The sequence below is a fragment of the Urtica dioica genome, chromosome 9 (genome assembly GCF_054948205.1).
Source record: "Urtica dioica subsp. dioica isolate 48M chromosome 9, U.dioica_male_clone48M_v1_H2, whole genome shotgun sequence".
In the NCBI taxonomy this organism is placed as follows: Eukaryota; Viridiplantae; Streptophyta; class Magnoliopsida; order Rosales; family Urticaceae; genus Urtica; species Urtica dioica.
In genome coordinates this window covers 22,044,067-22,051,344 of record NC_142764.1, presented here as the reverse complement: position 1 = coordinate 22,051,344, position 7,278 = coordinate 22,044,067, and the positions used below count along the sequence as shown (strand labels likewise).

Here is a 7,278-nt window from a genome sequence, read left to right as displayed (position 1 = left end):
ATTAGATATTTTTTGTATTGAAGATTATTTTCAGGTGCTAGTATCGTGTAAAAAACAGATTCTGGATTGAAAATAAATGATTCTCGCCGCGGCGAACTTTTTTTCTCGCCGCGGCAAGTAATTCGAGCCGCGGCGGGAAATATTATTCGCCGCGGCGAGACAAGATACCGAGAGCAGGCAAATTAGAAATCTTAGTCTCGCCGCGGCGAGATTTTTTTAAAAAAATTCATCGCCTTCCTACAACGCATAATAATCCGTTGTAGAATAATCTCGCCGCGGCGAAGTGTATTATTCGCCGCGGCGAGTTGATTCTACAACGCTTCAAAATCCGTTGTAGAATGTTCTCGCCGCGGCGTGGAACGTACCTCGCCGCGGCAAATAACTCGCCGCGGCGACGTATATTTCTCGCCGCGGCGACGTGCTTCTACAACGGATTGAAGATCCGTTGTAGAATATGTCGCCGCGGCGCGAAATATACTTCGCCGCGGCGAGATGTTTGAAAATATTTAAAAATTACACAATGGATTCAAACCGTTGTAGAAGGTTCTACAACGCTTAAGAATCCGTTGTAGAAGCTTAGTTTCTACAACGGATAATTAAGCGTTGTAGAAAGCTGTTGGATTCTACAACGGATTTTTAAGCGTTGTAGAAGCTTCTACAACTGTTTTTAAGCGTTGTAGAATCCTATTTTTGTAGTAGTGTGTAGTCGAAATTGGCTCGTTCCTTAGCACGATGCTCGAAGAACTCTCGGACCGCACCATAACGGTAGATGTACTGGACTCGGTAGATATTTCTTTACTGCAATACAGTGAGGAAGGATAAAAATATCATGTCTTGTAGCTCTTTATTCATGAGCTGTGGATGAACTGGAGGTCAATGATAGATTTCAAACAGGGCAACCGCATAGACAAGTTGGTCCCTGCCAACTCCATGAACGTGATACAATCGAAATCCAAAAAAAAACAATATCACTCTCCTTGTGGGGAGAATAACGTCCTCGGGACCAGGATCCGTCCTCCGAACTACTCGAGGATCAAATTTTAGGCCCAGACATGAAAAACCCCCCGTTTCCTAACAAATACCAATCAAAACTACGATGCCTAAGAATTGGAAAATGCATGGGATCCGATAATCAAAATTCGAAACATTTTGATCCACACAAATCTCCTAAGACAATTCAAGCCAAAAAAACTAACATCCGTTCAAAATAACAATCAACCAAAAATTATAGGACTTTACCCAAGCCAAATGCAGAAAAGAACAAGATCGCAGAATGAAAGATTGGCCAAAAAACGCGATCGAGAAGTTCAAATGACGAAGCACATGCTAAAAAACCAGGAAAAAGCGTGGAGTGATTTCAAATTCCATAAAATAGCTTAATATATATTCGAGATAAACGGCTAGGATAAAACATGTCTAAGAAGTTTCGTCAGTCGAACGGTAAGGACGAAAGGTCGCGGCGATTCGAAAGCGAAAAATGAATAAAACAACGTCGTGCCATTCTCTCGACCTCAATAAGTCCAAACAAACCATTCTCGGAATGTACCGGGAAGGAAAATAGTAAAAATGTTCGAGGTATAATTGAATAATATAGTTCCTTACCATTTTTACTAAAACACTAAGAAACTTGAAGGCTGTTGTTACTCATGTAAATTTCTAGAATCAGAGCACCTGCTCGGAAGCATCGAGAACAGAAGGAATCCAGCACCGAGCTCGAGTAAAATAGGCTCGAGAGCTCACGAAGGTTAAGTAATGACCCGTTCATAAGGTAAGAACGAAACCTTCAGAGTAAAATTTTGAAAAGAAGAGAAGCTGGTAGGTCAAAGACTAGTCAAAACAAATCAAACACGTGTAAACAAATGATCACAATACAAAACGCACACCACAACAGTTACAGGCTGAGGAAGAGAAGCATGACCGCCCATTACGCACGTCATAAAGACAATTAATCGAGAAACCGTCAAGAACGTACGTGGGAACTGATCACCCCACGTACTCGACCCAAAAGCTCTATAAATAGAGAAGAAGCTCGCTGAACAGAACACGACACTTTTTACACAAACAAGCACTCGCCTCAAATTTCACCTATCGTTCAGCACCCTCATCATTTTCTCTCTTTTACAAGATTCGTCTGTATTTAGAGATAATCTTGCCTAGACACTCGGAGTTCTCGGGACTGCGTTCTCGGAACCAAGTGCTCTTCGTGAGACATTTGTTGTACTAAATTTATCTGTCAACAGTTTGGCACTAGAAGGAGGGGGTAACATTGAAGATCAATGCCTAGCTCCTCAACTCCAACCGGAAACAACACCATTGATGGTTCCGATCCTCAGATGGAGCACCACGATCGCACCTTGCCACTAACTCCGTAGGAACTTGATGAGTATCTTCCTAGTCCTAGTTTAGCTTAACAGTTCAAAGAAATGCAAGAGCGACTCTTGCCTCTGGAAGCCAGCAACATGGAACTGGAAGAAAAGCTCCGTACTAAGAAAGTCACACTGCAAAGTGCAGTAGTGATCCCAGATGAAGATCCCTCACACCGACCCGGCAAAGAACCTGTAGAGCAGGAGCCACGGATTAAGAAATCTCGAAGGCATGCCAAGGATCGGTATGAAAGAGAAGGGAATGAATCGGGCTCAGAAGGGTACCAAGTCAATCAAGAAAAGATTCCTGACCGGTACCAGCCTTCACTGAAAGAAGCAGGTCTTAGACCATGAAATGTCACGAGGTAGACTCAAAAGAGAATGAAGATAGCGCAAGTGCCAATCGATGGAGGCCATGTGGTTGTCTTTGTCGGACGAAGCCAACTGTTTCTGGTCTCCATTCGCGTACGAGTATGCTCCGTTCCAGCCTCTCTCCCCTACTATTGTTCATATGTTCATATTCAAGACGTCGAAAATGTCAACGTGTTCACCAATTAATTCAGTATTTCCTGTTTTCATTTTTTTTTTTTTTTTTGCGAAAATCACGTAGATATTATACTGAAATTGCGTCAGTTGAATAGGAATATATAAATAGCTTTGAAAACAAACAATCAATCAAATGGCTCTTAAGTTAATATTAGCATATCTGTAAAATAGTGGGCAATAATCAGTTATTCTAGCCATTGAATACGAGTATAATAAAACAAAGGTCCGGTAAACACATTTTCGGGCCTTAATTGAAGTTCAAATAACAAGGCCTTTTTTTAATAAGAGAAAATTCAAATAAATAACAAAGCTCTTTATTTTTTATTTATTTTTTAAACAAACAACAAAGCTATTTAAAGTTTTCTTATATTCTTCATTCTTACTTTTATCATACCCCAATTGATATTTTCAACTATAACACATCCCTATTCTAACTTATATTCAAACAAAATAAAAATATATTGACAATGCACAACAATCCAAAAAAACACAAACACGGTACTAAATAATTCAATGGTTCATAAACCGCAGCAAAACTACCCTTGCAGAAAATTAAAAAACTAGAGAGTTCCCTTATATACATAAGATCATACCAGAAACGTTACAAACACCTTAATCTGTTTTGTTTTTATTAAGTTTTCCAATTTATCATATGGAACAGATTTTACTACTAAATATTCTAATCAGCCACCTAACTTTATTAGCATATAATGCATACTTTGAAATATATGGCTTAATACAAACTTCGTTTATGCATGAATATATAGTAGGTATGATCTGTTATTTTTATTTTTTAGGTTACAGACGTTTTAGTAGAAACTATACCCCTTCCTTGATTGCACGTTTTGAACATTTTAATGATTTCATGTCACTCAAAGTCTCAAACTATGATTTTTTTTGGTGCTTATGAGACTATTTTTTTTAATTTGAATGTTGACTCAAATACTTTGATTGGGTGGTGTTCCTAAAGTCCAAAGTAATTATGAATTAATGCATTGTTTTAGAATAACATATTTTCTGGATTAATTTTGATATCTTTATTTATTGACAAAAGCTTATGTTGTTATTACCTTTTTTAAGCTGAATAGTCATTAGAAGCTAAGAGAATGGTAAAAGAATATGTCAAAAAATTTCACAAAGGCACATCTTAATAAAATTCTAAAGCACAATTTAGTAAATATTTTTAATACGTTGAATATATATAAATTAATATGCAAGATACATATTTTATATTAAAAAAATATAAACGTAAAAACATGAAGAAAACGAATGACATAAAAATATATAAAATATGACAAAGATATTGAATGAAACAAAAATCAAACGAAGCTTGAAAATAAGTTTTGAAGGCGTTCAAAACGTGTGAAAGCGACATGTATGAAGCTGTTGCTTACGCTACCCAGTAATTAGTAATGATAACACTAGATTTAATATCAGATTATTTAGAAGTCTAGCTTCTCGATCGGGTATATGGTTCCCTATTAATACAGCCAATTAAGCTAAGTTCTAACACACAACACTCCCGCTTTACAAAGTATCTTATCTTTTCTCTTCTTCGATTCCAAATCACTCTTCTTCTTCTTTTGATCAAAATGGTACGGCAATAAAAAAATAAAATAGAAAAATCCCGTTTAGGTTACTCTTCGGCAATGAGGATTTTGTTCGTGTTGTGCTTTCTTTTATAGTTGTTTGTGTGTTTAGATCTTATTTTTCATTTTCCTTGTTCTCACGATATTCCTTATTTCGTACATTTTCTTTCTGCCTATTATATTTGTCACTTCCCCGTAAGTTGGATATATGATTTTGATGTTAGAAGTGTTAGAGCGTGCTATTTGATTCATTAAATGTGTCTGTCTATGTCGTATGTATAATTTAGCAGACGTATATAATCAGTACTTTATATTATTAGTGAAAAGCGTAATATCAAATTAGTTAGTTTGCAATGATCAGTTTGTATACTTTTTCATGCTTGCATATAGTTATTATATAATTAAGCGTCCAAACTAGAGGGAATTGGTAAAAAACAATATGATTAATTTTGATATATTTGAATAGTCATAGTCTGGAATTAATTGTTTGTAGGAAGGAAGTGCAAGCGTGGCGGTTGGACCATGGGGAGGAAACGGTGGCACCCGCTTTGAAGATGATGGCGACTACGATGGGATAAAAGAAATCGACATATTCTCGAGTGATTGTATCGATTCCATCAATGTGTTCTACTCTAAGAATGGTGAGGTCATCGATGGTGGGAAACATGGAGGCGACGGTGGTTCCTTAACTAAGGTTTTTTTTCTTCTTCTTTCTTTTCGTAGCTTGTCTCACAAATTTCGCTCCAAAGAAAGAGCTCTTTCCCACAATTAAATTTGTTTTGAAATGAAAGTGGTGTTATCCTCCTTTCATTGTTAGCAAAAAAATATTAATGATGCGTGCATGTGAATTCTTATTTCAGATTTGCATTGAATTCCCAGATGAGTACATAATTGGAGTGAGTGGGCACATTGGCCTTGTGAACTCTCTGAAAGTGGTCAAATCCCTCACACTCACCACCAACACACAAACATTCGGACCCTTTGGCGATGAAAACGGCACTCAATTCTCTCTTCCCATTGAAGAAGGACGCATCGTTAGCTTCTTTGGACGCAGTGGTGTCTATTTGGATGCCATTGGGTTTCGCATCCGCGCCTAACTCATCCCTCCGGGCGCGCGCTCGCGGCTTCCCATATATATATATAAATAAAATTCGTCGATGACTAATGAATAATTAGTCACCTTCGTCGGGTAAAAGAAGAAAAACGTGTGTGTCCTTGTGTTTTTATGTAATTCCTTATATAGTGTGTTACTCGGACTATATCTCGTGATGGCAAGGATTTTGCGTCTCTGAACGTTTAATCCAACGTTCAATTACGAGTGTTTTATAGTCCGAGAGGGAAGGCATCCCCTTTATGGTGTACTGTTCGTGCTTATGTCGTGCAATATATAAAAATTATAAATAAAACTTTGCCAAGGTTTTTCCATGGCAGTCAAATATATAATATTTGTGGTACTTAATTTGATCTTCGATATTATTATTATTGTTGTAATTCATTTATAATGTCTTACATGATGATCTTATATTGATCCGCTTATAGAATGTCTCATGCTTCTCTTTGAAGAATGTAAAACACAACTCTGTTATGTGAGATAGGAAAATATAGATGTGTAGGTATTATCATTTGTGCCATCGACATAGGACCAGAAATCGTACGTTGGAACAACAGGTTCTCTCTTCTTCTCTCATCTAATTACGCTCTTAATGAATTTTGATGAAAACACATTCTTAATATGCTCCACTCAAAGTTATATATATCGTGTTATATATTAAGCAAAAAAAAAAAAAAAATTCACAAGAACAAATACAATCACAACCCCGAATCTTCAACCACAACATTAAATTAAGCATTGAAATCGAATCATTTTGATAAATTTTCAACAACATAATTTTGTATTTTCCAAACACTTGTTGCACATTAAACACGATAATATTGTTTTCTATAATTATATTATTAAAACTAAATACTCTCTTTAGTAATAAACATTTTATTAATAATTATAATTCTTATATTTTTTTGAAAAATTATATTATTATTATTTTTTACATTCTAATATTTAATAAAATAAAAATTGTACTAAATTTGCCAACATTCAAAATACAACTATTACTTTTTGCAAACTACATACCCTAAGTTTACCGAATTCATCTCTTCGTTAGACAAAGTAATTCGCATGCCTTGGTATAACATCATGCATGCAAATAAACAAAGCACGCTCATTCGAAATCTTCTTCGTAATATCATCTCAAGGAACGAATGACTCTCTGAAAAATAGTCATTAATGCGGTTGCAAGTGGCGTTTCTCGAACACGGTTAATAACTGTGAGACAAGGAACGTATCCACGATAAGATCCTTCGTTATATAAAGAGCGACACCTTTGGAGTCGCTTTTGCCTGTTTTTTTAAGACTGCCTTCCCCGATCCTCCTTGCATTTGCAATAGATGACCTCTTACTGCTTGTGGATTGACAAAAAGATAACACATGCATATCTATGTCTACTGAAAAACTGCTCACCCCCGCGGGATCGCGACCTTTTGTCCCGGCGAACAACAAAACCGTATGATAGGGACAAGATATACTACTTAGTCTATGTAAAAATACCTACTATGATAGGGACAAGAAACACCATTGATGGTTCCGATCCTCAGATCGAGCACCACGATCGCACCTTGCCACTAACTCCGTAGGAACTTGCTGAGTATCTTCCTAGTCCTAGTTTAGCTTAACAGTTCAAAGAGATGCAAGAGCGACTCTTGTCTCTGGAAGCTAGCAACATGGA

At 36.7% G+C, this 7,278-nt stretch overlaps 1 pseudogene; it reads left to right on the top strand.

Moving 5' to 3' along the window:
• The first annotated feature begins 4,428 nt into the window (after positions 1-4,428).
• On the top strand, positions 4,429-5,595 carry LOC149385824 (jacalin-related lectin 19 pseudogene; annotated as a pseudogene).
• The last annotated feature ends 1,683 nt before the right edge of the window (positions 5,596-7,278 follow it).